A 20,964-nucleotide genomic window follows, 5' to 3' on the forward strand; every position below is an offset into this window, starting at 1 on the left:
GTGTATTTGGGGATGTAGCTCAGTGGTAGAGCGTCCGCTTTGCATGCGGAATGTACGGGGTTCGATCCCCCGCATCTCCAATATTTTATTTTTTCACCTAGAGGAAATGTGGACTATTAAAGTTATGATGGTGATATGACAGACTTGCAAGTGTATGGGGGGATGTAGCTCAGTGGTAGAGTTTCCGCTTTGCATGCGGAAAGAAAGGTGTTCGATTCCCCGCATCTCAAATATTTTTTTTTTCCCTAAAGGAAATTTGGATTTTTCAAGTCTTGATGGTAATATGACACACTTGCAAGTGTATTGGGGGATGTAGCTCAGTGGTAGAGCTTCCGCTTAGCATGCGGAAAGCCCGGGGTTCGATCCCGTTTTGATGGTGATATGACAGACTTGCAAGTGTATTGGGGGATGTAGCTCAGTTGTAGAGCGTCCGCTTCGCATGCGGAAAGCCCGGGGTCCGATCCCCCGCATCTCCAATATTTTCTTTTTTCCCAAAGAGGAAATATGGGCATTTCAAGTCTTTATGGTGATATGACTCACTTGCAAGTGTATCAGGGGATGTAGCTCAGTGGTAGAGCGTCCGCTTTGCATGCGGAAGGTCCGGGGTTCGATCCCCCGCATCTCCAATATTTTCTTCTTTCCCTTAAGGAAATGTGGATTATTCAAGTCTTGAGGGTGATATGACACACTTGCAAGTTTATTGGGGGATGTAGCTCAGTGGTAGAGCGTCCTCTTCGCATGCGGAAGGCCCGGGGTTCGATCCCCCGCATCTCCAATATTTTCTTTTTTCCCCTAGAGGAAATATGGGCATTTCAAGTCTTTATGGTGATATGACTCACTTGCAAGTGTATCAGGGGATGTAGCTCAGTGGTAGAGCGTCCGCTTTGCATGCGGAAGGTCCGGGGTTCGATCCCCCGCATCTCCAATATTTTATTTTTTCACCTAGAGGAAATGTAGATTATTAAATTTATGATGGTGATATGACAGACTTGCAAGTGTATCGGGGGATGTAGCTTAGTGGTAGAGTTTCCGCTTTGCATGCGGAAAGACCGGTGTTTGATTCCCCGCATCTCAAATATTTTTTACCCCTAAAAGATATTTTGGATTATTCAAGTCTTGATGGTAATATGACACACTTGCAAGTGTATTGGGGGATGTAGCTCAGTGGTAGAGCGTCCGCTTCGCATGCGGAAAGCCCGGGTTTCGATCCCCCGCATCTCCAATATTTTCTTTTTTCTCCTAGAGGAAATATGGGCATTTCAAGTCTTTATGGTGATATGACTCACTTGCAAGTGTATTAGGGGATGTAGCTCAGTGGTAGAGCGTCCGCTTTGCATGCGGAAGGTCCGGGGTTCGATCCCCCGCATCTCCAATATTTTCTTCTTTCCCTAAAGGAAATGTGGATTATTGAAGTCTTTAGGGTGATATGACACACTTGCAAGTGTATTAGGGGATGTAGCTCAGTGGTAGAGCGTCCGCTTTGCATGCGGAAGGTCCGGGGTTCGATCCCCCGCATCTCCAATATTTTCTATTTTCACCTAGAGGAAATGTGGATTATTAAAGTTTTGATGGTGATATGACAGACTTGCAAGTGTATTGGGGGATGTAGCTCAGTGGTAGAGCGTCCTCTTCGCATGCGGAAGGCAACGGGTTCGATCCCCCGCATCTCCAATATATTTTCTTCTTTCCCTAAAGGAAATGTGGATTATTCAAGTCTTGAGGGCGATATGACTCACTTGCAAGTGTATCAGGGGATGTAGCTCAGTGGTAGAGCGTCCGCTTTGCATGCGGAAGGTCCGGGGTTCGATCCCCCGCATCTCCAATATTTTCTTCTTTCCCTTAAGGAAATGTGGATTATTCAAGTCTTGAGGGTGATATGACAGACTTGCAAGTGTATCGGGGGATGTAGCTCAGTGGTAGAGTTTCCGCTTTGCATGCGAAAAGACCGGTGTTCGATTCCCCGCATCTCAAATATTTTTTACCCCTAAAAGAAATTTGGATTATTCAAGTCTTGATGGTAATATGACACACTTGCAAGTGTATTGGGGGATGTAGCTCAGTGGTAGAGCGTCCGCTTCGCATGCGGAAAGCCCGGGGTTCGATCCCCCGCATCTCCAATATTTTCTATTTTCAACTAGAGGAAATGTGGATTATTAAAGTTTTGATGGTGATATGACAGACTTGCAAGTGTATGGGGGGATATAGCTCAGTGGAAGAGTTTCCGCTTTGCATGCGGAAGGACCGGTGTTCGATTCCCCGCATCTCAAATATTTTTTTCCCTAAAATAAATTTGGATTATTCAAGTCTTGATGGTAATATGACACACTTGCAAGTGTATTAGGGGATGTAGCTCAGTGGTAGAGCGTCCGCTTTGCATGCGGAAGGTCCGGGGTTCGATCCCCCGCATCTCCAATATTTTCTATTTTCACCTAGAGGAAATGTGGATTATTAAAGTTTTGATGGTGATATGACAGACTTGCAAGTGTATTGGGGGATGTAGCTCAGTGGTAGAGCGTCCTCTTCGCATGCGGAAGGCAACGGGTTCGATCCCCCGCATCTCCAATATATTTTCTTCTTTCCCTAAAGGAAATGTGGATTATTCAAGTCTTGAGGGCGATATGACTCACTTGCAAGTGTATCAGGGGATGTAGCTCAGTGGTAGAGCGTCCGCTTTGCATGCGGAAGGTCCGGGGTTCGATCCCCCGCATCTCCAATATTTTCTTCTTTCCCTTAAGGAAATGTGGATTATTCAAGTCTTGAGGGTGATATGACAGACTTGCAAGTGTATCGGGGGATGTAGCTCAGTGGTAGAGTTTCCGCTTTGCATGCGAAAAGACCGGTGTTCGATTCCCCGCATCTCAAATATTTTTTACCCCTAAAAGAAATTTGGATTATTCAAGTCTTGATGGTAATATGACACACTTGCAAGTGTATTGGGGGATGTAGCTCAGTGGTAGAGCGTCCGCTTCGCATGCGGAAAGCCCGGGGTTCGATCCCCCGCATCTCCAATATTTTCTATTTTCAACTAGAGGAAATGTGGATTATTAAAGTTTTGATGGTGATATGACAGACTTGCAAGTGTATGGGGGGATATAGCTCAGTGGAAGAGTTTCCGCTTTGCATGCGGAAGGACCGGTGTTCGATTCCCCGCATCTCAAATATTTTTTTCCCTAAAATAAATTTGGATTATTCAAGTCTTGATGGTAATATGACACACTTGCAAGTGTATTAGGGGATGTAGCTCAGTGGTAGAGCGTCCGCTTTGCATGCGGAAGGTCCGGGGTTCGATCCCCCGCATCTCCAATACTTTCTTCTTTCCCTTAAGGAAATGTTGATTATTCAAGTCTTGAGTGTGATATGACACCCTTGCAAGTGTATTGGGGGATGTAGCTCAGTGGTAGAGCGTCCTCTTCGCATGCGGAAGGCAACGGGTTCGATCCCCCGCATCTCCAATATATTTTCTTCTTTCCCTAAAGGAAATGTGGATTATTCAAGTCTTGAGGGCGATATGACTCACTTGCAAGTGTATCAGGGGATGTAGCTCAGTGGTAGAGCGTCCTCTTCGCATGCGGAAGGCCCGGGGTTCGATCCCTCGCATCTCCAATATTTTCTTTTTTCCCCTAGAGGAAATATGGGCATTTCAAGTCTTTATGGTGATATGACTCACTTGCAAGTGTATTTGGGGATGTAGCTCAGTGGTAGAGCGTCCGCTTTGCATGCGGAATGTCCGGGGTTCGATCCCCCGCATCTCCAATATTTTATTTTTTCACCTAGAGGAAATGTGGATTATTAAAGTTATGATGGTGATATGACAGACTTGCAAGTGTATGGGGGATGTAGCTCAGTGGTAGAGTTTCCGCTTTGCATGCGGAAAGACCGGTGTTCGATTCCCCGCATCTCAAATATTTTTTTTTCCCTAAAGGAAATTTGGATTATTCAAGTCTTGATGGTAATATGACACCCTTGCAAGTGTATTGGGGGATGTAGCTCAGTGGTAGAGCGTCCTCTTCGCATGCGGAAGGCAACGGGTTCGATCCCCCGCATCTCCAATATATTTTCTTCTTTCCCTAAAGGAAATGTGGATTATTCAAGTCTTGAGGGCGATATGACTCACTTGCAAGTGTAACAGGGGATGTAGCTTAGTGGTAGAGCGTCCTCTTCGCATACTGAAGGTCCGGGGTTCGATCCCCCTCATCTCCAATATTTTCTTTTTTCCCCTAGAGGAAATATGGGCATTTGAAGTCTTTATGGTTATATGACTCACTTGCAAGTGTATTGGGGGATGTAGCTCAGTGGTAGAGCGTCCGCTTCGCATGCGGAAAGCCCGGGGTTCGATACACCGCATCTCCAATATTTTCTTTTTTCCCCTAGAGGAAATATGGGCATTTCAAGTCTTTATGGTGATATGACTCACTTGCAAGTGTATCAGGGGATGTAGCTCAGTGGTAGAGCGTCCGCTTTGCATGCTGAAGGTCCGGGGTTCGATTCCCCGCATCGCAAATATTTTTCACCCCTAAAAGAAATTTGGATTATTCAAGTCTTGATGGTAATATGACACACTTGCAAGTGTATTGGGGGATGTAGCTCAGTGGTAGAGCGTCATCTTAGCATGCGGAAAGCCCATGGTCCGATCCCCCGCATCTCCAATATTTTCTTTTTTCCCCTAGAGGAAATATCGGCATTTCAAGTCTTTATGGTGATATGACTCACTTACTATTGTATCAGGGGATGTAGCTCAGTGGTAGAGCGTCCGCTTTGCATGCGGAAGGTCCGGGGTTCGATCCCCCGCATCTCCAATATTTTCTTCTTTCCCTTAAGGAAATGTGGATTATTCAAGTCTTGAGGGTGATATGACACACTTGCAAGTGTATTAGGGGATGTAGCTCAGTGGTAGAGCGTCCGCTTTGCATGCGGAAGGTCCGGGGTTCGATCCCCCACATCTCCAATATTTTCTTTTTTCACGTAGAGGAAATGTGGATTATTAAAGTTTTGATGGTGATATGACAGACTTGCAAGTGTATGGGGGGATGTAGCTCAGTGGAAGAGTTTCCGCTTTGCATGCGGAAGGACCGGTGTTCGATTCCCCGCATCTCAAATATTTTTTTTCACTAAAGGAAATTTGGATTATTCAAGTCTTGATGGTAATATGACACACTTGCAAGTGTATTAGGGGATGTAGCTCAGTGGTAGAGCGTCCTCTTCGCATGCGGAAGGCAACGGGTTCGTTCCCCCGCATCTCCAATATTTTCTTTTTTCCCCTAGAGGAAATATCGGCAATTCAAGTCTTTATGGTGATATGACTCACTTACTATTGTATCAGGGGATGTAGCTCAGTGGTAGAGCGTCCTCTTCGCATGCGGAAGGCCCGGGGTTCGATCCCCCGCATCTCCAATATTTTCTTCTTTCCCTTAAGGAAATGTGGATTATTCAAGTCTTGAGGGTGATATGGCAGACTTGCAAGTGTATCGGGGGATGTAGCTCAGTGGTAGAGTTTCCGCTTTGCATGCGGAAAGACCGGTGTTCGATTCCCCGCACCGCAAATATTTTTCACCCCTAAAAGAAATTTGGATTATTCAAGTCTTGATGGTAATATGACACACTTGCAAGTGTATTGGGGGATGTAGCTCAGTGGTAGAGCGTCATCTTCGCATGCGGAAAGCCCGGGGTCCGATCCCCCGCATCTCCAATATTTTCTTTTTTCCCCTAGAGGAAATATCGGCATTTCAAGTCTTTATGGTGATATGACTCACTTACTATTGTATCAGGGGATGTAGCTCAGTGGTAGAGCGTCCGCTTTGCATGCAGAAGGTCCGGGGTTCGATCCCCCAGATCTCCAATATTTTCTTCTTTCCCTTAAGGAAATGTGGATTATTCAAGTCTTGAGGGTGATATGACACACTTGCAAGTGTATTAGGGGATGTAGCTCAGTGGTAGAGCGTCCGCTTTGCATGCGGAAGGTCCGGGGTTCGATCCCCCGCATCTCCAATATTTTCTTTTTTCACCTAGAGGAAATGTGGATTATTAAAGTTTTGATGGTGATATGACAGACTTGCAAGTGTATGGGGGGATGTAGCTCAGTGGAAGAGTTTCCGCTTTGCATGCGGAAGGACCGGTGTTCGATTCCCCGCATCTCAAATATTTGTTTCACTAAAGGAAATTTGGATTATTCAAGTCTTGATGGTAATATGACACACTTGCAAGTGTATTAGGGGATGTAGCTCAGTGGTAGAGCGTCCTCTTCGCATGCGGAAGGCAACGGGTTCGTTCCCCCGCATCTCCAATATGTTTTCTTCTTTCCCTAAAGGAAATGTGGATTATTCAAGTCTTGAGGGTGATATGACACACTTGCAAGTGTATTGGGGGATGTAGCTCAGTGGTAGAGCGTCCTCTTCGCATGAGGAAGGCCCGGGGTCCGATCCCCCGCATCTCCAATATTTTCTTTTTTCCCCTAGAGGAAATATCGGCATTTCAAGTCTTTATGGTGATATGACTCACTTACTATTGTATCAGGGGATGTAGCTCAGTGGTAGAGCGTCCTCTTCGCATGCGGAAGGCCCGGGGTTCGATCCCCCGCATCTCCAATATTTTCTTCTTTCCCTTAAGGAAATGTGGATTATTCAAGTCTTGAGGGTGATATGGCAGACTTGCAAGTGTATCGGGGGATGTAGCTCAGTGGTAGAGTTTCCGCTTTGCATGCGGAAAGACCGGTGTTCGATTCCCCGCACCGCAAATATTTTTCACCCCTAAAAGAAATTTGGATTATTCAAGTCTTGATGGTAATATGACACACTTGCAAGTGTATTGGGGGATGTAGCTCAGTGGTAGAGCGTCATCTTCGCATGCGGAAAGCCCGGGGTCCGATCCCCCGCATCTCCAATATTTTCTTTTTTCCCCTAGAGGAAATATCGGCATTTCAAGTCTTTATGGTGATATGACTCACTTACTATTGTATCAGGGGATGTAGCTCAGTGGTAGAGCGTCCGCTTTGCATGCGGAAGGTCCGGGGTTCGATCCCCCAGATCTCCAATATTTTCTTCTTTCCCTTAAGGAAATGTGGATTATTCAAGTCTTGAGGGTGATATGACACACTTGCAAGTGTATTAGGGGATGTAGCTCAGTGGTAGAGCGTCCGCTTTGCATGCGGAAGGTCCGGGGTTCAATCCCCCGCATCTCCAATATTTTCTTTTTTCACCTAGAGGAAATGTGGATTATTAAAGTTTTGATGGTGATATGACAGACTTGCAAGTGTATGGGGGGATGTAGCTCAGTGGAAGAGTTTCCGCTTTGCATGCGGAAGGACCGGTGTTCGATTCCCCGCATCTCAAATATTTGTTTCACTAAAGGAAATTTGGATTATTCAAGTCTTGATGGTAATATGACACACTTGCAAGTGTATTAGGGGATGTAGCTCAGTGGTAGAGCGTCCGCTTTGCATGCGGAAGGTCCGGGGTTCGATCCCCCGCATCTCCAATACTTTCTTCTTTCCCTTAAGGAAATGTGGATTATTCAAGTCTTGAGTGTGATATGACACACTTGCAAGTGTATTGGGGGATGTAGCTCAGTGGTAGAGCGTCCTCTTCGCATGCGGAAGGCAACGGGTTCGATCCCCCGCATCTCCAATATGTTTTCTTCTTTTCCCTAAGGAAATGTGGATTATTCAAGTCTTGAGGGTGATATGACACACTTGCAAGTGTATTGGGGGATGTAGCTCAGTGGTAGAGCGTCCTCTTCGCATGAGGAAGGCCCGGGGTTCGATCCCCCGCATCTCCAATATTTTCTTTTTTCCCCTAGAGGAAATATGGGCATTTCAAGTCTTTATGGTGATATGACTCACTTGCAAGTGTATTAGGGGATGTAGCTCAGTGGTAGAGCGTCCGCTTTGCATGCGGAAGGTCCGGGGTTCGATCCCCCGCATCTCCAATATTTTATTCTTTCCCTTAAGGAAATGTGGATTATTCAAGTCTTGAGGGTGATATGACACACTTGCAAGTGTATTGGGGGATGTAGCTCAGTGGTAGAGCGCCCTCTTCGCATGCGGAAGGCACGGGGTTCGATCCCCCGCATCTCCAATATATTTTCTTCTTTCCCTAAAGGAAATGTGGATTATTCAAGTCTTTAGGGCGATATGACACACTTGCAAGCGTATTGTTGGATGTAGCTCAGTGGTAGAGCGTCCTCTTTGCATGCTGAAGGCCCGGGGTTCGATCCCCCGCATCTCCATTATTTTTATTCCCTAGAGAAAATTTGGATTATTAAAGTTTTGATGGTGATATGACAGACTTGCAAGTGTATTGGGGGATGTAGCTCAGTGGTAGAACGTCCGTCCGCTTTGCATGCGGAAGGCCCGGGGTTCGTTCCCCCTCATCTCCAATATTTGTTTTCCATTAAGTAAGTGTGGATTATTCAAGTCTTGATGGTGTTATGACACACTTGCAAGTGTATTGGGGGATGTAGCTCAGTGGTAGAGCGTCCGCTTCGCATGCGGAAGCCCCGGGGTTTGATCCCCCGCATCTCCAATATTTTCTTTTTTCCCTAAGAGGAAATGTGGATTATTAAAGTTTTGATGGTGCTATGACAGACTTGCAAGTGTATTTGGGGATGTAACTCAGTGGTAGAGTTTCCGCTTTGCATGCGGAAGGACCGGTGTTCGATTCCCCGCATCTGAAATATTTTTTTTCCCTAAAGGAAATTTGGATTATAAAACTTTTGAGGGTGATTTGACAAACTTGCAAGTGTATTGGGGGATGTAGCTCAGTGGTAGAGCGTCCGCTTCGCATGCGGAAAGCCCGGGGTCCGATCCCCCGCATCTCCAATATTTTCTTTTTTCCCCTAGAGGAAATATGGGCATTTCAAGTCTTTATGGCGATATGACTCACTTGCAAGTGTATCAGGGGATGTATCTCAGTGGTAGAGCGTCCGCTTTGCATGCGGAATGTCCGGGGTTAGATCCCCCGCATCTCCAATATTTTCTTCTTTCCCTTAAGGAAATGTGGATTATTCAAGTCTTGAGGGTGATATGACACACTTGCAAGTGTATTGGGGGATGTAGCTCAGTGGTAGAGCGTCCTCTTTGCATGCGGAAGGCCCTGGGTTCGATCCCCCGCATCTAAAATATTTTCTTTTTTCCCCTAGAGGAAATATGGGCATTTCAAGTCTTTATGACGATATGACTCACTTGCAAGTGTATCAGGGGATGTAGCTCAGTGGTAGAGCGTCCGCTTTGCATGCGTAAGGTCCGGGGTTCGATCCCCCGCATCTCCAATATTTTATTTTTTCACCTAGAGGAAATGTGGTTTATTAAAGTTATGATTGTGATATGACAGACTTGCAAGTGTATGGGGGGATGATGCTCAGTGGTAGAGTTTCCGCTTTGCATGCGGAAGGACCGGTGTTCGATTCCCCGCATCTCAAATATTTTTTTGTCCCTAAAGGAAATTTGGATTATTCAAGTCTTGATGGTAATTTGACACACTTGCAAGTGTATTGGGGGATGTAGCTCAGTGGTAGAGCGTCCGCTTCGCATGCGGAAAGCCCGGGGTCCGATCCCCCGCATCTCCAATATTTTCTTTTTTCCCCTAGAGGAAATATGGGCATTTCAAGTCTTTATGACGATATGACTCACTTGTAAGTGTATCAGGGGATGTAGCTCAGTGGTAGAGCGTCCGCTTTGCATGCGGAAGGTCCGGGGTTCGATCCCCCGCATCTCCAATATTTTCTTCTTTCCCTTAAGGAAATGTGGATTATTCAAGTCTTGAGGGTGATATGACACACTTGCAAGTGTATTGGGGGATGTAGCTCAGTGGTAGAGCGTCCTCTTCGCATGCGGAAGGACCGGGGTTCGATCCCCCGCATCTCCAATATATTTTCTTTTTTCCCCTAGAGGAAATATGGGCATTTCAAGTCTTTATGGTGATATGACTCACTTGCAAGTGTATTTGGGGATGTAGCTCAGTGGTAGAGCGTCCGCTTTGCATGCGGAAGGCCCGGGGTTCGTTCCCCCGCATCTCCAATATTTGTTTTCCATTAAGTAAGTGTGGATTATTCAAGTCTTGAGGGTGATATGACACACTTGCAAGCGTATTGGGGGATGTAGCTCAGTGGTAGAGCGTCCTCTTCGCATGCGGAAGGCACGGGATTCCATCCCTCGCATCTCAAATATATTTTCTTCTTTCCCTAAAGGAAATGTGGATTATTCAAGTCTTGAGGGCGATATGACACACTTGCAAGCGTATTGGGGGATGTAGCTCAGTGGTAGAGCGTCCTCTTTGCATGCTGAATGCCCGGGGTTCGATCCCCCGCATCTCCATTATTTTTTTTCCCTAGAGAAAATTTGGATTATTAAAGTTTTGATGGTGATATGACAGACTTGCAAGTGTATTGGGGGATGTAGCTCAGGGGTAGAGCGTCCGCTTCGCATGCGGAAAGCCCGGGGTCCGATCCCCCGCATCTCCAATATTTTCTTTTTTCCCCTAGAGGAAATATGGGCATTTCAAGTCTTTATGGCGATATGACTCACTTGCAAGTGTATCAGGGGATGTATCTCAGTGGTAGAGCGTCCGCTTTGCATGCGGAAGGTCCTGGGTTCGATCCCCCGCATCTCCAATATTTTCTTCTTTCCTTTAAGGAAATGTGGATTATTCAAGTCTTGAGGGTGATATGACACACTTGCAAGTGTATTGGGGGATGTAGCTCAGTGGTAGAGCGTCCTCTTCGCATGCGGAAGGCCCGGGGTTCGATCCCCCGCATCTCCAATATTTTCTTTTTTCCCCTTGAGGAAATATGGGCATTTCAAGTCTTTATGGTGATATGACTCACTTGCAAGTGTATTTGGGGATGTAGCTCAGTGGTAGAGCATCCGCTTTGCATGCGGAAGGTCCGGGGTTCGATCCCCCGCATCTCCAATATTTTATTTTTTCACCTAGAGGAAATGTGGTTTATTAAAGTTATGATGGTGATATGACTCACTTGCAAGTGTATTTGGGGATGTAGCTCAGTGGTAGAGCGTCCGCTTTGCATGCTGAAGGTCCGGGGTCCGATCCCCCGCATCTCCAATATTTTATTTTTTCACCTAGAGGAAATGTGGATTATTAAAGTTATGATGGTGATATAACAGACATGCAAGTGTATGGGGGGATGTAGCTCAGTGGTAGAGTTTCTGCTTTGCATGCGGAAGGACCGGTGTTCGATTCCCCGCATCTCAAATATTTTTTTTCACTAAAGGAAATTTGGATAATTCAAGTCTTGATGGTAATATGACACACTTGCAAGTGTATTGGGGGATGTAGCTCAGTGGTAGAGCCTCCGCTTCGCATGCGGAAAGCCCGGGGTTCGATCCCCCGCATCTCCAATATTTTCTTTTTTCTCCTAGAGGAAATATGGGCATTTCAAGTCTTTATGGTGATATGACTCACTTGTAAGTGTATCAGGGCATGTAGCTCAGTGGTAGAGCGTCCGCTTTGCATGCGGAAGGTCCGGGGTTCGATCCCCCGCATCTCCAATATTTTCTTCTTTCCCTTAAGGAAATGTGGATTATTCAAGTCTTGAGGGTGATATGACACACTTGCAAGTGTATTGGGGGATGTAGCTCAGTGGTAGAGCGTCCTCTTCGCATGCGGAAGGACCGGGGTTCGATCCCCCGCATCTCCAATATTTTCTTTTTTCACCTAGAGGAAATATGGGCATTTCAAGTCTTTATGGTGATATGACTCACTTGCAAGTGTATTTGGGGATGTAGCTCAGTGGTAGAGCGTCCGCTTTGCATGCGGAAGGTCCGGGGTTCGATCCCCCGCATCTCCAATATTTTCTTCTTTCCCTTAAGGAAATGTGGATTATTCAAGTCTTGAGGGTGATATGACACACTTGCAAGTGTATTGGGGGATGTAGCTCAGTGGTAGAGCGTCCTCTTCGCATGCGGAAGGCCCGGGGTTCGATCCCCCGCATCTCCAATATTTTCTTTTTTCCCCTAGAGGAAATATGGGCATTTCAAGTCTTTATGGTGATATGACTCACTTGCAAGTGTATTTGGGGATGTAGCTCAGTGGTAGAGCGTCCGCTTTGCATGCGGAAGGTCCGGGGTTCGATCCCCCGCATCTCCAATATTTTATTTTTTCACCTAGAGAAAAAGTGGTTTATTAAAGTTATGATGGTGATATGACAGACTTGCAAGTGTATGGGGGGATGTGGCTCAGTGGTAGAGTTTCCGCTTTGCATGCGGAAGGACCGGTGTTCGATTCCCCGCATCTCAAATATTTTTTTTTCCCTAAAGGAAATTTGGATTATTCAACTCTTGATGGTAATATGACACACTTGCAAGTGTATTGGGGGATGTAGCTCAGTGGTAGAGCGTCAGCTTCGCATGCGGAAAGCCCGGGGTCCGATCCCCCGCATCTCCAATATTTTCTTTTTTCCCCTAGAGGAAATATGGGCATTTCAAGTCTTTATGACGATATGACTCACTTGTAAGTGTATCAGGGCATGTAGCTCAGTGGTAGAGCGTCCGCTTTGCATGCGGAAGGTCGGGGGTTCGATCCCCCGCATCTCCAATATTTTCTTCTTTCCCTTAAGGAAATGTGGATTATTCAAGTCTTGAGGGTGATATGACACACTTGCAAGTGTATTGGGGGATGTAGCTCAGTGGTAGAGCGTCCTCTTCGCATGCGGAAGGACCGGGGTTCGATCCCCCGCATCTCCAATATTTTCTTTTTTCACCTAGAGGAAATATGGGCATTTCAAGTCTTTATGGTGATATGACTCACTTGCAAGTGTATTTGGGGATGTAGCTCAGTGGTAGAGCGTCCGCTTTGCATGCGGAAGGTCCGGGGTTCGATCCCCCGCATCTCCAATATTTTATTTTTTCACCTAGAGGAAATGTGGATTATTAAAGTTATGATGGTGATATGACAGACATGCAAGTGTATGGGGGGATGTAGCTCAGTGGTAGAGTTTCTGCTTTGCATGCGGAAGGACCGGTGTTCGATTCCCCGCATCTCAAATATTTTTTTTCACTAAAGGAAATTTGGATAATTCAAGTCTTAATGGTAATATGACACACTTGCAAGTGTATTGGGGGATGTAGCTCAGTGGTAGAGCCTCCGCTTCGCATGCGGAAAGCCCGGGGTTCGATCCCCCGCATCTCCAATATTTTCTTTTTTCTCCTAGAGGAAATATGGGCATTTCAAGTCTTTATGGTGATATGACTCACTTGTAAGTGTATCAGGGCATGTAGCTCAGTGGTAGAGCGTCCGCTTTGCATGCGGAAGGTCCGGGGTTCGATCCCCCGCATCTCCAATATTTTCTTCTTTCCCTTAAGGAAATGTGGATTATTCAAGTCTTGAGGGTGATATGACACACTTGCAAGTGTATTGGGGGATGTAGCTCAGTGGTAGAGCGTCCTCTTCGCATGCGGATGGACCGGGGTTCGATCCCCCGCATCTCCAATATTTTCTTTTTTCACCTAGAGGAAATATGGGCATTTCAAGTCTTTATGGTGATATGACTCACTTGCAAGTGTATTTGGGGATGTAGCTCAGTGGTAGAGCGTCCGCTTTGCATGCGGAAGGTCCGGGGTTCGATTCCCCGCATCTCCAATATTTTATTTTTTCACCTAGAGGAAATGTGGATTATTAAAGTTATGATGGTGATATGACAGACTTGCAAGTGTATGGGGGGATGTAGCTCAGTGGTAGAGTTTCTGCTTTGCATGCAGAAGGACCTGTGTTCGATTCCCCGCATCTCAAATATTTTTTTTCACTAAAGGAAATTTGGATAATTCAAATCTTGATGTTAATATGACACACTTGCAAGTGTATTGGGGGATGTAGCTCAGTGGTAGAGCTTCCGCTTCGCATGCGGAAAGCCCTGGGTTCGATCCCCCGCATCTCCAACATTTTCTTTTTTCTCCTAGAGGAAATATGGGCATTTCAAGTCTTTATGGTGATATGACTCACTTGCAAGTGTATTAGGGGATGTAGCTCAGTGGTAGAGCGTCCGCTTTGCATGCGGAAGGTCCGGGGTTCGATCCCCCGCATCTCCAATATTTTCTTTTTTTACCTAGAGGAAATGTGGATTATTAAAGTTTTGATGGTGATATGACAGACTTGCAAGTGTATGGGGGGGATTTAGCTCAGTGGTAGAGTTTCCGCTTTGCATGCGGAAGGACCGGTGTTCGATTCCCCGCATCTCAAATATTTTTTTCCCTAAAGGAAATTTGGATTATTTAAGTCTTGATGGTAATATGACACACTTGCAAGTGTATTAGGGGATGTAGCTCAGTGGTAGAGCGTCCGCTTTGCATGCGGAAGGTCCGGGGTTCGATCCCCCGCATCTCCAATACTTTCTTCTTTCCCTTAAGGAAATGTGGATTATTCAAGTCTTGAGTGTAATATGACACAATTGCAAGTGTATTGGGGGATGTAGCTCAGTGGTAGAGCGTCCTCTTCGCATGCGGAAGGCACGGGGTTCGATCCCCCGTATCTCCAATATATTTTTTTCTTTCCCTAAAGGAAATGTGGATTATTCAAGTCTTGAGGGCGATATGACACACCTGCAAGAGTATTGTTGGATGTAGCTCAGTGGTAGAGCGTCCTCTTCGCATGCTGAAGGACCGGGGTTCGATCCCCCGCATCTCCAATATTTTCTTTTTTCACCTAGAGGAAATATGGGCATTTCAAGTCTTTATGGTGATATGACTCACTTGCAAATGTATTTGGGGATGTAGCTCAGTGGTAGAGCGTCCGCTTTGCATGCGGAAGGTCCGTTTTTAGATCCCCCGCATCTCCAATATTTTATTTTTTCACCTAGAGGAAATGTGGATTATTAAAGTTATGATGGTGATATGACAGACTTGCAAGTGTATGGGGGGATGTAGCTCAGTGGTAGAGTTTCTGCTTTGCATGCGGAAGGACCGGTGTTCGATTCCCCGCATCTCAAATATTTTTTTTCACTAAAGGAAATTTGGATAATTCAAGTCTTGATGGTAATATGACACACTTGCAAGTGTATTGGGGGATGTTGCTCAGTGGTAGAGCTTCCGCTTCGCATGAGGAAAGCCCGGGGTTCGATCCCCCGCATCTCCAATATTTTCTTTTTTCTCCTAGAGGACATATGGGCATTTCAAGTCTTTATGGTGATATGACTCACTTGCAAGTGTATTAGGGGATGTAGCTCAGTGGTAGAGCGTCCGCTTTGCATGCGGAAGGTCCAGGGTTCGATCCCCCGCATCTCCAATATTTTCTTTTTTCACCTAGAGGAAATGTGGATTATTAAAGTTTTGATGGTGATATGACAGACTTGCAAGTGTATGGGGGGATGTAGCTCAGTGGTAGAGTTTCCGCTTTGCACGCGGAAGGACCGGTGTTCGATTCCCCGCATCTCAAATATTTTTTTTCCCTAAAGGAAATTTGGATTATTCAAGTCTTGATGGTAATATGACACACTTGGAAGTGTAATAGGGGATGTAGCTCAGTGGTAGAGCGTCCGCTTTGCATGCGGAAGGTCCGGGGTTCGATCCCCCGCATCTCAAATACTTTCTTCTTTCCCTTAAGGAAATGTGGATTATACAAGTCTTGAGTGTGATATGACACAATTGCAAGTGTATTGGGGGATGTAGCTCAGTGGTAGAGCGTCCTCTTCGCATGCGGAAGGCACGGGGTTCGATCCCCCGTATCTCCAATATATTTTTTTCTTTCCCTAAAGGAAATGTGGATTATTCAAGTCTTGAGGGCGATATGTCACACCTGCAAGAGTATTGTTGGATGTAGCTCAGTGGTAGAGCGTCCTCTTCGCATGCTAAAGGTTCGGGGTTCGATCCCCAGCATCTCCAATATTTTCTTTTTTCCCCTAGAGGAAATATGGGCATTTCAAGTCTTTATGGTGATATGACTCACTTGCAAGTGTATTTGGGGATGTAGCTCAGTGGTAGAGCTTCCGCTTTGCATGCGGAAGGTCTGGGGTTCGATCCCCCGCATCTCCAATATTTTCTTCTTTCCCTTAAGGAAATGTGGATTATTCAAGTCTTGAGGGTGATATGACACACTTGCAAGCGTATTGGGGGATGTAGCTCAGTGTTAGAGCGTCCTCTTCGCATGCGGAAGGCACGGGGTTCGATCCCCAGCATCTCGAATATATTTTCTTCTTTCCCTAAAGTAAATGTGGATTATTCAAGTCTTGAGGGCGATATGACACACTTGCAAGCGTATTGTTGGATGTAGCTCAGTGGTAGAGCGTCCTCTTTGCATGCTGAACGCCCAAGGTTCGATCCCCCGCATCTCCATTATTTTTTTTCCCTAGAGAAAATTTGGATTATTAAAGTTTTGATGGTGATATGACAGACTTGCAAGTGTATTGGGGGATGTAGCTCAGTGGTAGAACGTCCGTCCGCTTTGCATGCGGAAGGCCCGGGGTTCGTTCCCCCGCATCTCCAATATTTGTTTTCCATTAAGTAAGTGTGGATTATTTTAAGTCTTGATGGTGTTATGACACACTTGCAAGTGTATAGGGGGATGTAGCTTAGTGGTAGCGCGTCCGCTTTGCATGCGGAAGGCCCGGGGTTCAATCCCCCGCATCTCCAATATTTTATTTTTTCCCCTAGAGGAAATGTGGATTATTAAAGTTTTGATGGTGCTATGACAGACTAGCAAGTGTATTTGGGGATTTAGCTCAGTGGTAGAGTTTCCGCTTTGCATGCGGAAGGACCGGTGTTCGATTCCCCGCATCTGAAATATTTTTTTTCCCTAAAGGAAATTTGGATTATTCAAGTCTTGATGGTAATATGACACACTTGCAAGTGTATTGGGGGATGTAGCTCAGTGGTAGAGCGTCCGCTTCGCATGCGGAAAGCCCGGGGTTCGATCCCCCGCATCTCCAATATTTTCTTTTTTTCCCTAGAGGAAATATGGGCATTTCAAGTCTTTATGGTGATATGACTCACTTGCAAGTGTATTAGGGGATGTAGCTTAGTGGTAGAGCGTCCGCTTTGCATGCGGAAGGTCCGGGGTTCGATCCCCCGCATCTCCATTATTTTTTTCCCTAGAGAAAATTTGGATTATTCAAGTCTTGATGGTGTTATGACACACTTGCAAGTGTATTGGGGGATGTAGCTCAGAGGTAGAGCGTCCGCTTTGCATGCGGAAGGTCCGGGGTTCGATCCCCCGCATCTCCGGTATTTTTTTTCCCTATAGAAAATTTGGATTATCAAAGTTTTGATGGTGATATGACACACTTGCAAGTGTATTGGGGGATGTATCTCAGTGGTAGAGCGTCCGTCCGCTTTGCATGCGGAGGCCCGGGTTCGTTCCCCCGCATCTCCAATGTTTGTTTTCCATTAAGTAAATGTGGCATATTCAAGTCTTGATGGTGATATGACACAGTTGCAAGTGTATTAGCGGATGTAGCTCAGTGGTAGAACGTCCGCTTTGCTTGCGGAATGCCCGGGGTTCGAACCTCGCATCTCCAATATATTTTCTTTTTTCCCTAAAGGAAATGTGGATTATTCAAGTCTTTAGGGCGATATGACACACTTGCAAGCGTATTGTTGGATGTAGCTCAGTGGTAGAGCGTCCTCTTCGCATGCGGAAGGACCGGGGTTCGATCCCCCGCATCTCAAATATATTTTCTTCTTTCCCTAAAGGAAATGTGGATTATTCAAGTCTTGAGGCCGATATGACACACTTGCAAGCGTATTGTTGGATGTAGCTCAGTGGTAGAGCGTCCTCTTTGCATGCTGAAGGCCCGGGGTTCGATCCCCCCCATCTCCATTATTTTTTTTCCCTAGAGAAAATTTGGATTATTAAAGTTTTGATGGTGATATGACAGACTTGCAAGTGTATTGGGGGATGTAGTTCACTGGTAGAACGTCCGTCCGCTTTGCATGCGGAAGGCCCGGGGTTCGTTCCCCCGCATCTCCAATATTTTTTTTCCATTAAGTAAGTGTGGATTATTCAAGTCTTGATGGTGTTATGACACACTTGCAAGTGTATTTGGGGATTTAGCTCAGTGGTAGAGCGTCAACTTCGCATGCGGAAGGACCGGGGTTCGATCCCCCGCATCTCCAATATTTTCTTCTTTCCCTTAAGGAAATGTGGATTATTCAAGTCTTGAGGGTGATATGACACACTTGCAAGCGTATTGGGGGATGTAGCTCAGTGGTAGAGCGTCCTCTTCGCATGCGGAAGGCACGGGATTCCATCCCCCGCATCTCAAATATATTTTCTTCTTTCCCTAAAGGAAATGTGGATTATTCAAGTCTTGAGGGCGATATGACTCACTTGCAAGTGTATTTGGGGATGTAGCTCAGTGGTAGAGCATCCGCTTTGCATGCGGAAGGTCCGGGGTTCGATCCCCCGCATCTCCAATATTTTATTTTTTCACCTAGAGGAAATGTGGTTTATTAAAGTTGTGATGGTGATATGACAGACTTGCAAGTGTATGGGGGGATGTAGCTCAGTGGTAGAGTTTCCGCTTTGCATGCGGAAGGACCTGTGTTCGATTCCCCGCATCTCAAATATTTTTTTGTCCCTAAAGGAAATTTGGATTATTCAAGTCTTGATGGTAATATGACACACTTGCAAGTGTATTGGGGGATGTAGCTCAGTGGTAGAGCGTCCGCTTCGCATGCGGAAAGCCCGGGGTCCGATCCCCCGCATCTCCAATATTTTCTTTTTTCCCTTAGAGGAAATATGGGCATTTCAAGTCTTTATGACGATATGACTCACTTGTAAGTGTATCAGGGGATGTAGCTCAGTGGTAGAGCGTCCGCTTTGCATGCGGAAGGTCCAGGGTTCGATCCCCCGCATCTCCGATATTTTCTTCTTTCCCTTAAGGAAATGTGGATTATTCAAGTCTTGAGGGTGATATGACACACTTGCAAGTGTATTGGGGGATGTAGCTCAGTGGTAGAGCGTCCTCTTCGCATGCGGAAGGACCGGGGTTCGATCCCCCGCATCTCCAATATTTTCTTCTTTCCCTTAAGGAAATGTGGATTATTCAAGTCTTGAGGGTGATATGACACACTTGCAAGCGTATTGGGGGATGTAGCTCAGTGGTAGAGCGTCCTCTTCGCATGCGGAAGGCACGGGATTCCATCCCCCGCATCTCAAATATATTTTCTTCTTTCCCTAAAGGAAATGTGGATTATTCAAGTCTTGAGGGCGATATGACACACTTGCAAGCGTATTGTTGGATGTAGCTCAGTGGTAGAGCGTCCTCTTTGCATGCTGAAGGCCCGGGGTTCGATCCCCCGCATCTCCATTATTTTTTTTCCCTAGAGAAAATTTGGATTATTAAAGTTTTGATGGTGATATGACAGACTTGCAAGTGTATTGGGGGATGTAGCTCAGTGGTAGAATGTCCGTCCGCTTTGCATGCGGAAGGCCCAGGGTTCGTTCCCCCGCATCTCCAATATTTGTTTTCCATTAAGTAAGTGTGGATTATTCAAGTCTTGATGGTGTTATGACACACTTGCAAGTGTATAGGGGGATGTAGCTCAGTGGTAGAGCGTCCGCTTAGCATGCGGAAGGCCCGGGGTTCGATCCCCCGCATCTCCAATATTTTCTTTTTTCCCTAAGAGGAAATGTGGATTATTAAAGTTTTGATGGTGCTGTGACAGACTTGCAAGTGTATTTAAAGATGTAGCTCAGTGGTAGAGTTTCCGCTTTGCATGCGGAAGGACCGGTGTTCGATCCCCCGCATCTCCATTATTTTTTTTCCCTAGAGAAAATTTGGATTATTAAAGTTATGATGGTGATATGACAGACTTGCAAGTGTATTGGGGGATGTAGCTCAGTGGTAGAATGTCCGTCCGCTTTGCATGCGCAAGGCCCGGGGTTCGTTCCCCCGCATCTCCAATATTTGTTTTCCATTAAGTAAGTGTGGATTATTCAAGTCTTGATGGTGTTATGACACACTAGCAAGTGTATAGGGGGATGTAGCTCAGCGGTAGAGCGTCCGCTTCGCATGCGGAAGGCCCGGGGTTTGATCCCCCGCATCTCCAATATTTTCTTTTTTCCCTAAGAGGAAATGTGGATTATTAAAGTTTTGATGGTGCTATGACAGACTTGCAAGTGTATTTAAGGATGTAGCTCAGTGGTAGAGTTTCCGCTTTGCATGCGGAAGGACCGGTGTTCGATTCCCCGCATCTGAAATATTTTTTCCCTAAAGGAAATTTGGATTATGAAACTTTTGAGGGTGATTTGACAAACTTGCAAGTGTATTTTTGGATGTAGCTCAGTGGTAGCGCGTCCGCTTTGCATGCGGAAGGCCCGGGGTTCAATCCCCCGCATCTCCAATATTTTCTTTTTTCCCCTAGAGGAAATGTGGATTATTAAAGTTTTGATGGTGCTATGACAGACTAGAGAGATGCTTTAAAAGGAAATACATTTCAAACATTGTAAACATCCGTAAATTTCTAGAGGAGGCAGATAAGAAGATTTATCGTACTCGCTTAGATCAACCTGAATATCCTCTGAGCAAAATCCTGCCTAAGAAAAAAGACCAAAAATACAACCTCAGAAAAAGAAATGTGATTTATCCTAGGGTTCACTCAGAGCGATTCAAAAATACTTTTGTCAATAGGCTTGTCTTTAAATATACTGACATATAATTGATGTAGCGCATTTACTTATAATCGGTTTCTCCTACATTTTGTAAACTTAGACATGTTGATTTATCTAAGGCAATAAAGATTATTATTATTATTATTATTATTAGTGTATTTGGGGATTTAGCTCAGTGGTAGAGTTTCCGCTTTGCATGCGGAAGGACCGCTGTTCGATTCCCCGCATCTGAAATATTTTTTTTCCCTAAAGGAAATTTGGATTATTCAAGTCTTGATGGTAATATGACACACTTGCAAGTGTATTGGGGGATGTAGCTCAGTGGTAGAGCGTCCGCTTCGCATGCGGAAAGCCCGGGGTTCGATCCCCCGCATCTCCAATATTTTCTTTTTTTCCCTAGAGGAAATATGGGCAT

At 45.6% G+C, this 20,964-nt stretch overlaps 97 non-coding genes across 97 annotated transcripts; all 97 read left to right on the forward strand.

Annotated features, from left to right (window-relative positions):
- Window positions 1–8: 8 nt before the first annotated feature.
- Window positions 9–80, forward strand: Trnaa-ugc. Its single transcript has one exon. It is a non-coding gene; the product is annotated as a tRNA-Ala (tRNA).
- Window positions 81–404: 324 nt separating this feature from the next.
- Window positions 405–476, forward strand: Trnaa-cgc. Its single transcript has one exon. It is a non-coding gene; the product is annotated as a tRNA-Ala (tRNA).
- Window positions 477–554: 78 nt separating this feature from the next.
- Trnaa-ugc lies at window positions 555–626 on the forward strand. The gene has a single exon. It is a non-coding gene; the product is annotated as a tRNA-Ala (tRNA).
- A 77-nt stretch (window positions 627–703) lies between these two features.
- Trnaa-cgc lies at window positions 704–775 on the forward strand. Its single transcript has one exon. It is a non-coding gene; the product is annotated as a tRNA-Ala (tRNA).
- A 78-nt stretch (window positions 776–853) lies between these two features.
- Window positions 854–925, forward strand: Trnaa-ugc. Its single transcript has one exon. It is a non-coding gene; the product is annotated as a tRNA-Ala (tRNA).
- Window positions 926–1,150: 225 nt separating this feature from the next.
- Trnaa-cgc lies at window positions 1,151–1,222 on the forward strand. The gene has a single exon. It is a non-coding gene; the product is annotated as a tRNA-Ala (tRNA).
- A 78-nt stretch (window positions 1,223–1,300) lies between these two features.
- Trnaa-ugc lies at window positions 1,301–1,372 on the forward strand. The gene has a single exon. It is a non-coding gene; the product is annotated as a tRNA-Ala (tRNA).
- Window positions 1,373–1,449: 77 nt separating this feature from the next.
- Trnaa-ugc lies at window positions 1,450–1,521 on the forward strand. Its single transcript has one exon. It is a non-coding gene; the product is annotated as a tRNA-Ala (tRNA).
- Window positions 1,522–1,750: 229 nt separating this feature from the next.
- Window positions 1,751–1,822, forward strand: Trnaa-ugc. The gene has a single exon. It is a non-coding gene; the product is annotated as a tRNA-Ala (tRNA).
- Window positions 1,823–2,045: 223 nt separating this feature from the next.
- Trnaa-cgc lies at window positions 2,046–2,117 on the forward strand. Its single transcript has one exon. It is a non-coding gene; the product is annotated as a tRNA-Ala (tRNA).
- Window positions 2,118–2,340: 223 nt separating this feature from the next.
- On the forward strand, window positions 2,341–2,412 carry Trnaa-ugc. Its single transcript has one exon. It is a non-coding gene; the product is annotated as a tRNA-Ala (tRNA).
- Window positions 2,413–2,641: 229 nt separating this feature from the next.
- On the forward strand, window positions 2,642–2,713 carry Trnaa-ugc. Its single transcript has one exon. It is a non-coding gene; the product is annotated as a tRNA-Ala (tRNA).
- A 223-nt stretch (window positions 2,714–2,936) lies between these two features.
- Window positions 2,937–3,008, forward strand: Trnaa-cgc. The gene has a single exon. It is a non-coding gene; the product is annotated as a tRNA-Ala (tRNA).
- A 223-nt stretch (window positions 3,009–3,231) lies between these two features.
- Trnaa-ugc lies at window positions 3,232–3,303 on the forward strand. Its single transcript has one exon. It is a non-coding gene; the product is annotated as a tRNA-Ala (tRNA).
- A 228-nt stretch (window positions 3,304–3,531) lies between these two features.
- Trnaa-cgc lies at window positions 3,532–3,603 on the forward strand. Its single transcript has one exon. It is a non-coding gene; the product is annotated as a tRNA-Ala (tRNA).
- Window positions 3,604–3,681: 78 nt separating this feature from the next.
- Window positions 3,682–3,753, forward strand: Trnaa-ugc. The gene has a single exon. It is a non-coding gene; the product is annotated as a tRNA-Ala (tRNA).
- A 525-nt stretch (window positions 3,754–4,278) lies between these two features.
- Trnaa-cgc lies at window positions 4,279–4,350 on the forward strand. Its single transcript has one exon. It is a non-coding gene; the product is annotated as a tRNA-Ala (tRNA).
- Window positions 4,351–4,428: 78 nt separating this feature from the next.
- Trnaa-ugc lies at window positions 4,429–4,500 on the forward strand. Its single transcript has one exon. It is a non-coding gene; the product is annotated as a tRNA-Ala (tRNA).
- A 224-nt stretch (window positions 4,501–4,724) lies between these two features.
- Trnaa-ugc lies at window positions 4,725–4,796 on the forward strand. The gene has a single exon. It is a non-coding gene; the product is annotated as a tRNA-Ala (tRNA).
- Window positions 4,797–4,873: 77 nt separating this feature from the next.
- Window positions 4,874–4,945, forward strand: Trnaa-ugc. Its single transcript has one exon. It is a non-coding gene; the product is annotated as a tRNA-Ala (tRNA).
- A 78-nt stretch (window positions 4,946–5,023) lies between these two features.
- On the forward strand, window positions 5,024–5,095 carry Trnaa-ugc. Its single transcript has one exon. It is a non-coding gene; the product is annotated as a tRNA-Ala (tRNA).
- A 224-nt stretch (window positions 5,096–5,319) lies between these two features.
- Trnaa-cgc lies at window positions 5,320–5,391 on the forward strand. The gene has a single exon. It is a non-coding gene; the product is annotated as a tRNA-Ala (tRNA).
- Window positions 5,392–5,764: 373 nt separating this feature from the next.
- Window positions 5,765–5,836, forward strand: Trnaa-ugc. The gene has a single exon. It is a non-coding gene; the product is annotated as a tRNA-Ala (tRNA).
- Window positions 5,837–5,913: 77 nt separating this feature from the next.
- On the forward strand, window positions 5,914–5,985 carry Trnaa-ugc. The gene has a single exon. It is a non-coding gene; the product is annotated as a tRNA-Ala (tRNA).
- A 78-nt stretch (window positions 5,986–6,063) lies between these two features.
- On the forward strand, window positions 6,064–6,135 carry Trnaa-ugc. The gene has a single exon. It is a non-coding gene; the product is annotated as a tRNA-Ala (tRNA).
- A 224-nt stretch (window positions 6,136–6,359) lies between these two features.
- On the forward strand, window positions 6,360–6,431 carry Trnaa-cgc. The gene has a single exon. It is a non-coding gene; the product is annotated as a tRNA-Ala (tRNA).
- Window positions 6,432–6,509: 78 nt separating this feature from the next.
- On the forward strand, window positions 6,510–6,581 carry Trnaa-cgc. Its single transcript has one exon. It is a non-coding gene; the product is annotated as a tRNA-Ala (tRNA).
- A 373-nt stretch (window positions 6,582–6,954) lies between these two features.
- On the forward strand, window positions 6,955–7,026 carry Trnaa-ugc. The gene has a single exon. It is a non-coding gene; the product is annotated as a tRNA-Ala (tRNA).
- Window positions 7,027–7,103: 77 nt separating this feature from the next.
- Trnaa-ugc lies at window positions 7,104–7,175 on the forward strand. The gene has a single exon. It is a non-coding gene; the product is annotated as a tRNA-Ala (tRNA).
- A 78-nt stretch (window positions 7,176–7,253) lies between these two features.
- On the forward strand, window positions 7,254–7,325 carry Trnaa-ugc. Its single transcript has one exon. It is a non-coding gene; the product is annotated as a tRNA-Ala (tRNA).
- A 73-nt stretch (window positions 7,326–7,398) lies between these two features.
- Window positions 7,399–7,470, forward strand: Trnaa-ugc. Its single transcript has one exon. It is a non-coding gene; the product is annotated as a tRNA-Ala (tRNA).
- Window positions 7,471–7,698: 228 nt separating this feature from the next.
- Window positions 7,699–7,770, forward strand: Trnaa-cgc. Its single transcript has one exon. It is a non-coding gene; the product is annotated as a tRNA-Ala (tRNA).
- Window positions 7,771–7,848: 78 nt separating this feature from the next.
- Trnaa-ugc lies at window positions 7,849–7,920 on the forward strand. The gene has a single exon. It is a non-coding gene; the product is annotated as a tRNA-Ala (tRNA).
- A 77-nt stretch (window positions 7,921–7,997) lies between these two features.
- Trnaa-cgc lies at window positions 7,998–8,069 on the forward strand. The gene has a single exon. It is a non-coding gene; the product is annotated as a tRNA-Ala (tRNA).
- An 81-nt stretch (window positions 8,070–8,150) lies between these two features.
- On the forward strand, window positions 8,151–8,220 carry Trnaa-ugc. The gene has a single exon. It is a non-coding gene; the product is annotated as a tRNA-Ala (tRNA).
- Window positions 8,221–8,444: 224 nt separating this feature from the next.
- Trnaa-cgc lies at window positions 8,445–8,516 on the forward strand. Its single transcript has one exon. It is a non-coding gene; the product is annotated as a tRNA-Ala (tRNA).
- Window positions 8,517–8,740: 224 nt separating this feature from the next.
- Window positions 8,741–8,812, forward strand: Trnaa-cgc. The gene has a single exon. It is a non-coding gene; the product is annotated as a tRNA-Ala (tRNA).
- Window positions 8,813–8,890: 78 nt separating this feature from the next.
- Trnaa-ugc lies at window positions 8,891–8,962 on the forward strand. The gene has a single exon. It is a non-coding gene; the product is annotated as a tRNA-Ala (tRNA).
- Window positions 8,963–9,036: 74 nt separating this feature from the next.
- On the forward strand, window positions 9,037–9,111 carry Trnaa-ugc. Its single transcript has one exon. It is a non-coding gene; the product is annotated as a tRNA-Ala (tRNA).
- Window positions 9,112–9,189: 78 nt separating this feature from the next.
- On the forward strand, window positions 9,190–9,261 carry Trnaa-ugc. Its single transcript has one exon. It is a non-coding gene; the product is annotated as a tRNA-Ala (tRNA).
- Window positions 9,262–9,486: 225 nt separating this feature from the next.
- On the forward strand, window positions 9,487–9,558 carry Trnaa-cgc. Its single transcript has one exon. It is a non-coding gene; the product is annotated as a tRNA-Ala (tRNA).
- Window positions 9,559–9,636: 78 nt separating this feature from the next.
- Trnaa-ugc lies at window positions 9,637–9,708 on the forward strand. The gene has a single exon. It is a non-coding gene; the product is annotated as a tRNA-Ala (tRNA).
- A 77-nt stretch (window positions 9,709–9,785) lies between these two features.
- On the forward strand, window positions 9,786–9,857 carry Trnaa-cgc. The gene has a single exon. It is a non-coding gene; the product is annotated as a tRNA-Ala (tRNA).
- Window positions 9,858–9,937: 80 nt separating this feature from the next.
- Trnaa-ugc lies at window positions 9,938–10,009 on the forward strand. Its single transcript has one exon. It is a non-coding gene; the product is annotated as a tRNA-Ala (tRNA).
- Window positions 10,010–10,234: 225 nt separating this feature from the next.
- Trnaa-ugc lies at window positions 10,235–10,306 on the forward strand. Its single transcript has one exon. It is a non-coding gene; the product is annotated as a tRNA-Ala (tRNA).
- A 74-nt stretch (window positions 10,307–10,380) lies between these two features.
- Window positions 10,381–10,452, forward strand: Trnaa-ugc. Its single transcript has one exon. It is a non-coding gene; the product is annotated as a tRNA-Ala (tRNA).
- A 78-nt stretch (window positions 10,453–10,530) lies between these two features.
- Trnaa-ugc lies at window positions 10,531–10,602 on the forward strand. The gene has a single exon. It is a non-coding gene; the product is annotated as a tRNA-Ala (tRNA).
- Window positions 10,603–10,679: 77 nt separating this feature from the next.
- Trnaa-ugc lies at window positions 10,680–10,751 on the forward strand. Its single transcript has one exon. It is a non-coding gene; the product is annotated as a tRNA-Ala (tRNA).
- A 78-nt stretch (window positions 10,752–10,829) lies between these two features.
- Window positions 10,830–10,901, forward strand: Trnaa-ugc. Its single transcript has one exon. It is a non-coding gene; the product is annotated as a tRNA-Ala (tRNA).
- Window positions 10,902–10,979: 78 nt separating this feature from the next.
- Window positions 10,980–11,051, forward strand: Trnaa-cgc. The gene has a single exon. It is a non-coding gene; the product is annotated as a tRNA-Ala (tRNA).
- A 78-nt stretch (window positions 11,052–11,129) lies between these two features.
- Trnaa-ugc lies at window positions 11,130–11,201 on the forward strand. Its single transcript has one exon. It is a non-coding gene; the product is annotated as a tRNA-Ala (tRNA).
- Window positions 11,202–11,275: 74 nt separating this feature from the next.
- Trnaa-ugc lies at window positions 11,276–11,347 on the forward strand. The gene has a single exon. It is a non-coding gene; the product is annotated as a tRNA-Ala (tRNA).
- A 78-nt stretch (window positions 11,348–11,425) lies between these two features.
- On the forward strand, window positions 11,426–11,497 carry Trnaa-cgc. Its single transcript has one exon. It is a non-coding gene; the product is annotated as a tRNA-Ala (tRNA).
- A 77-nt stretch (window positions 11,498–11,574) lies between these two features.
- On the forward strand, window positions 11,575–11,646 carry Trnaa-ugc. The gene has a single exon. It is a non-coding gene; the product is annotated as a tRNA-Ala (tRNA).
- A 78-nt stretch (window positions 11,647–11,724) lies between these two features.
- Window positions 11,725–11,796, forward strand: Trnaa-ugc. Its single transcript has one exon. It is a non-coding gene; the product is annotated as a tRNA-Ala (tRNA).
- Window positions 11,797–11,873: 77 nt separating this feature from the next.
- Window positions 11,874–11,945, forward strand: Trnaa-cgc. Its single transcript has one exon. It is a non-coding gene; the product is annotated as a tRNA-Ala (tRNA).
- A 78-nt stretch (window positions 11,946–12,023) lies between these two features.
- Trnaa-cgc lies at window positions 12,024–12,095 on the forward strand. Its single transcript has one exon. It is a non-coding gene; the product is annotated as a tRNA-Ala (tRNA).
- Window positions 12,096–12,173: 78 nt separating this feature from the next.
- Window positions 12,174–12,245, forward strand: Trnaa-cgc. The gene has a single exon. It is a non-coding gene; the product is annotated as a tRNA-Ala (tRNA).
- Window positions 12,246–12,320: 75 nt separating this feature from the next.
- Trnaa-cgc lies at window positions 12,321–12,392 on the forward strand. The gene has a single exon. It is a non-coding gene; the product is annotated as a tRNA-Ala (tRNA).
- A 78-nt stretch (window positions 12,393–12,470) lies between these two features.
- Trnaa-ugc lies at window positions 12,471–12,542 on the forward strand. The gene has a single exon. It is a non-coding gene; the product is annotated as a tRNA-Ala (tRNA).
- A 77-nt stretch (window positions 12,543–12,619) lies between these two features.
- Window positions 12,620–12,691, forward strand: Trnaa-cgc. Its single transcript has one exon. It is a non-coding gene; the product is annotated as a tRNA-Ala (tRNA).
- Window positions 12,692–12,769: 78 nt separating this feature from the next.
- Trnaa-cgc lies at window positions 12,770–12,841 on the forward strand. The gene has a single exon. It is a non-coding gene; the product is annotated as a tRNA-Ala (tRNA).
- A 78-nt stretch (window positions 12,842–12,919) lies between these two features.
- Trnaa-ugc lies at window positions 12,920–12,991 on the forward strand. Its single transcript has one exon. It is a non-coding gene; the product is annotated as a tRNA-Ala (tRNA).
- Window positions 12,992–13,065: 74 nt separating this feature from the next.
- Trnaa-ugc lies at window positions 13,066–13,137 on the forward strand. Its single transcript has one exon. It is a non-coding gene; the product is annotated as a tRNA-Ala (tRNA).
- A 78-nt stretch (window positions 13,138–13,215) lies between these two features.
- On the forward strand, window positions 13,216–13,287 carry Trnaa-cgc. Its single transcript has one exon. It is a non-coding gene; the product is annotated as a tRNA-Ala (tRNA).
- Window positions 13,288–13,364: 77 nt separating this feature from the next.
- Window positions 13,365–13,436, forward strand: Trnaa-ugc. The gene has a single exon. It is a non-coding gene; the product is annotated as a tRNA-Ala (tRNA).
- Window positions 13,437–13,514: 78 nt separating this feature from the next.
- On the forward strand, window positions 13,515–13,586 carry Trnaa-cgc. Its single transcript has one exon. It is a non-coding gene; the product is annotated as a tRNA-Ala (tRNA).
- Window positions 13,587–13,664: 78 nt separating this feature from the next.
- Trnaa-ugc lies at window positions 13,665–13,736 on the forward strand. The gene has a single exon. It is a non-coding gene; the product is annotated as a tRNA-Ala (tRNA).
- Window positions 13,737–13,810: 74 nt separating this feature from the next.
- On the forward strand, window positions 13,811–13,882 carry Trnaa-cgc. Its single transcript has one exon. It is a non-coding gene; the product is annotated as a tRNA-Ala (tRNA).
- Window positions 13,883–13,960: 78 nt separating this feature from the next.
- On the forward strand, window positions 13,961–14,032 carry Trnaa-ugc. The gene has a single exon. It is a non-coding gene; the product is annotated as a tRNA-Ala (tRNA).
- A 224-nt stretch (window positions 14,033–14,256) lies between these two features.
- Window positions 14,257–14,328, forward strand: Trnaa-cgc. Its single transcript has one exon. It is a non-coding gene; the product is annotated as a tRNA-Ala (tRNA).
- A 77-nt stretch (window positions 14,329–14,405) lies between these two features.
- Trnaa-cgc lies at window positions 14,406–14,477 on the forward strand. Its single transcript has one exon. It is a non-coding gene; the product is annotated as a tRNA-Ala (tRNA).
- An 81-nt stretch (window positions 14,478–14,558) lies between these two features.
- Trnaa-cgc lies at window positions 14,559–14,628 on the forward strand. The gene has a single exon. It is a non-coding gene; the product is annotated as a tRNA-Ala (tRNA).
- Window positions 14,629–14,856: 228 nt separating this feature from the next.
- Window positions 14,857–14,928, forward strand: Trnaa-cgc. The gene has a single exon. It is a non-coding gene; the product is annotated as a tRNA-Ala (tRNA).
- Window positions 14,929–15,002: 74 nt separating this feature from the next.
- On the forward strand, window positions 15,003–15,074 carry Trnaa-ugc. Its single transcript has one exon. It is a non-coding gene; the product is annotated as a tRNA-Ala (tRNA).
- Window positions 15,075–15,152: 78 nt separating this feature from the next.
- Trnaa-ugc lies at window positions 15,153–15,224 on the forward strand. Its single transcript has one exon. It is a non-coding gene; the product is annotated as a tRNA-Ala (tRNA).
- A 78-nt stretch (window positions 15,225–15,302) lies between these two features.
- On the forward strand, window positions 15,303–15,374 carry Trnaa-cgc. Its single transcript has one exon. It is a non-coding gene; the product is annotated as a tRNA-Ala (tRNA).
- Window positions 15,375–15,448: 74 nt separating this feature from the next.
- Trnaa-ugc lies at window positions 15,449–15,520 on the forward strand. The gene has a single exon. It is a non-coding gene; the product is annotated as a tRNA-Ala (tRNA).
- A 77-nt stretch (window positions 15,521–15,597) lies between these two features.
- On the forward strand, window positions 15,598–15,669 carry Trnaa-cgc. The gene has a single exon. It is a non-coding gene; the product is annotated as a tRNA-Ala (tRNA).
- Window positions 15,670–15,898: 229 nt separating this feature from the next.
- Window positions 15,899–15,970, forward strand: Trnaa-ugc. The gene has a single exon. It is a non-coding gene; the product is annotated as a tRNA-Ala (tRNA).
- A 374-nt stretch (window positions 15,971–16,344) lies between these two features.
- Trnaa-ugc lies at window positions 16,345–16,420 on the forward strand. The gene has a single exon. It is a non-coding gene; the product is annotated as a tRNA-Ala (tRNA).
- Window positions 16,421–16,495: 75 nt separating this feature from the next.
- On the forward strand, window positions 16,496–16,567 carry Trnaa-ugc. The gene has a single exon. It is a non-coding gene; the product is annotated as a tRNA-Ala (tRNA).
- A 224-nt stretch (window positions 16,568–16,791) lies between these two features.
- Trnaa-ugc lies at window positions 16,792–16,863 on the forward strand. Its single transcript has one exon. It is a non-coding gene; the product is annotated as a tRNA-Ala (tRNA).
- A 78-nt stretch (window positions 16,864–16,941) lies between these two features.
- Window positions 16,942–17,013, forward strand: Trnaa-cgc. The gene has a single exon. It is a non-coding gene; the product is annotated as a tRNA-Ala (tRNA).
- A 73-nt stretch (window positions 17,014–17,086) lies between these two features.
- Window positions 17,087–17,158, forward strand: Trnaa-ugc. Its single transcript has one exon. It is a non-coding gene; the product is annotated as a tRNA-Ala (tRNA).
- A 372-nt stretch (window positions 17,159–17,530) lies between these two features.
- On the forward strand, window positions 17,531–17,603 carry Trnaa-ugc. Its single transcript has one exon. It is a non-coding gene; the product is annotated as a tRNA-Ala (tRNA).
- A 224-nt stretch (window positions 17,604–17,827) lies between these two features.
- On the forward strand, window positions 17,828–17,903 carry Trnaa-cgc. Its single transcript has one exon. It is a non-coding gene; the product is annotated as a tRNA-Ala (tRNA).
- A 74-nt stretch (window positions 17,904–17,977) lies between these two features.
- On the forward strand, window positions 17,978–18,049 carry Trnaa-cgc. The gene has a single exon. It is a non-coding gene; the product is annotated as a tRNA-Ala (tRNA).
- A 228-nt stretch (window positions 18,050–18,277) lies between these two features.
- On the forward strand, window positions 18,278–18,349 carry Trnaa-ugc. The gene has a single exon. It is a non-coding gene; the product is annotated as a tRNA-Ala (tRNA).
- A 225-nt stretch (window positions 18,350–18,574) lies between these two features.
- Window positions 18,575–18,646, forward strand: Trnaa-ugc. The gene has a single exon. It is a non-coding gene; the product is annotated as a tRNA-Ala (tRNA).
- A 78-nt stretch (window positions 18,647–18,724) lies between these two features.
- On the forward strand, window positions 18,725–18,796 carry Trnaa-ugc. Its single transcript has one exon. It is a non-coding gene; the product is annotated as a tRNA-Ala (tRNA).
- A 77-nt stretch (window positions 18,797–18,873) lies between these two features.
- Trnaa-cgc lies at window positions 18,874–18,945 on the forward strand. Its single transcript has one exon. It is a non-coding gene; the product is annotated as a tRNA-Ala (tRNA).
- Window positions 18,946–19,175: 230 nt separating this feature from the next.
- Window positions 19,176–19,245, forward strand: Trnaa-ugc. Its single transcript has one exon. It is a non-coding gene; the product is annotated as a tRNA-Ala (tRNA).
- A 224-nt stretch (window positions 19,246–19,469) lies between these two features.
- Window positions 19,470–19,541, forward strand: Trnaa-agc. Its single transcript has one exon. It is a non-coding gene; the product is annotated as a tRNA-Ala (tRNA).
- Window positions 19,542–19,915: 374 nt separating this feature from the next.
- Trnag-acc lies at window positions 19,916–19,987 on the forward strand. The gene has a single exon. It is a non-coding gene; the product is annotated as a tRNA-Ala (tRNA).
- Window positions 19,988–20,211: 224 nt separating this feature from the next.
- On the forward strand, window positions 20,212–20,281 carry Trnaa-ugc. Its single transcript has one exon. It is a non-coding gene; the product is annotated as a tRNA-Ala (tRNA).
- A 575-nt stretch (window positions 20,282–20,856) lies between these two features.
- Trnaa-cgc lies at window positions 20,857–20,928 on the forward strand. The gene has a single exon. It is a non-coding gene; the product is annotated as a tRNA-Ala (tRNA).
- Window positions 20,929–20,964: the final 36 nt, after the last annotated feature.

Source organism: Nematostella vectensis, chromosome 7, assembly GCF_932526225.1.
Source record: "Nematostella vectensis chromosome 7, jaNemVect1.1, whole genome shotgun sequence".
Taxonomy (NCBI): domain Eukaryota; kingdom Metazoa; phylum Cnidaria; class Anthozoa; order Actiniaria; family Edwardsiidae; genus Nematostella; species Nematostella vectensis.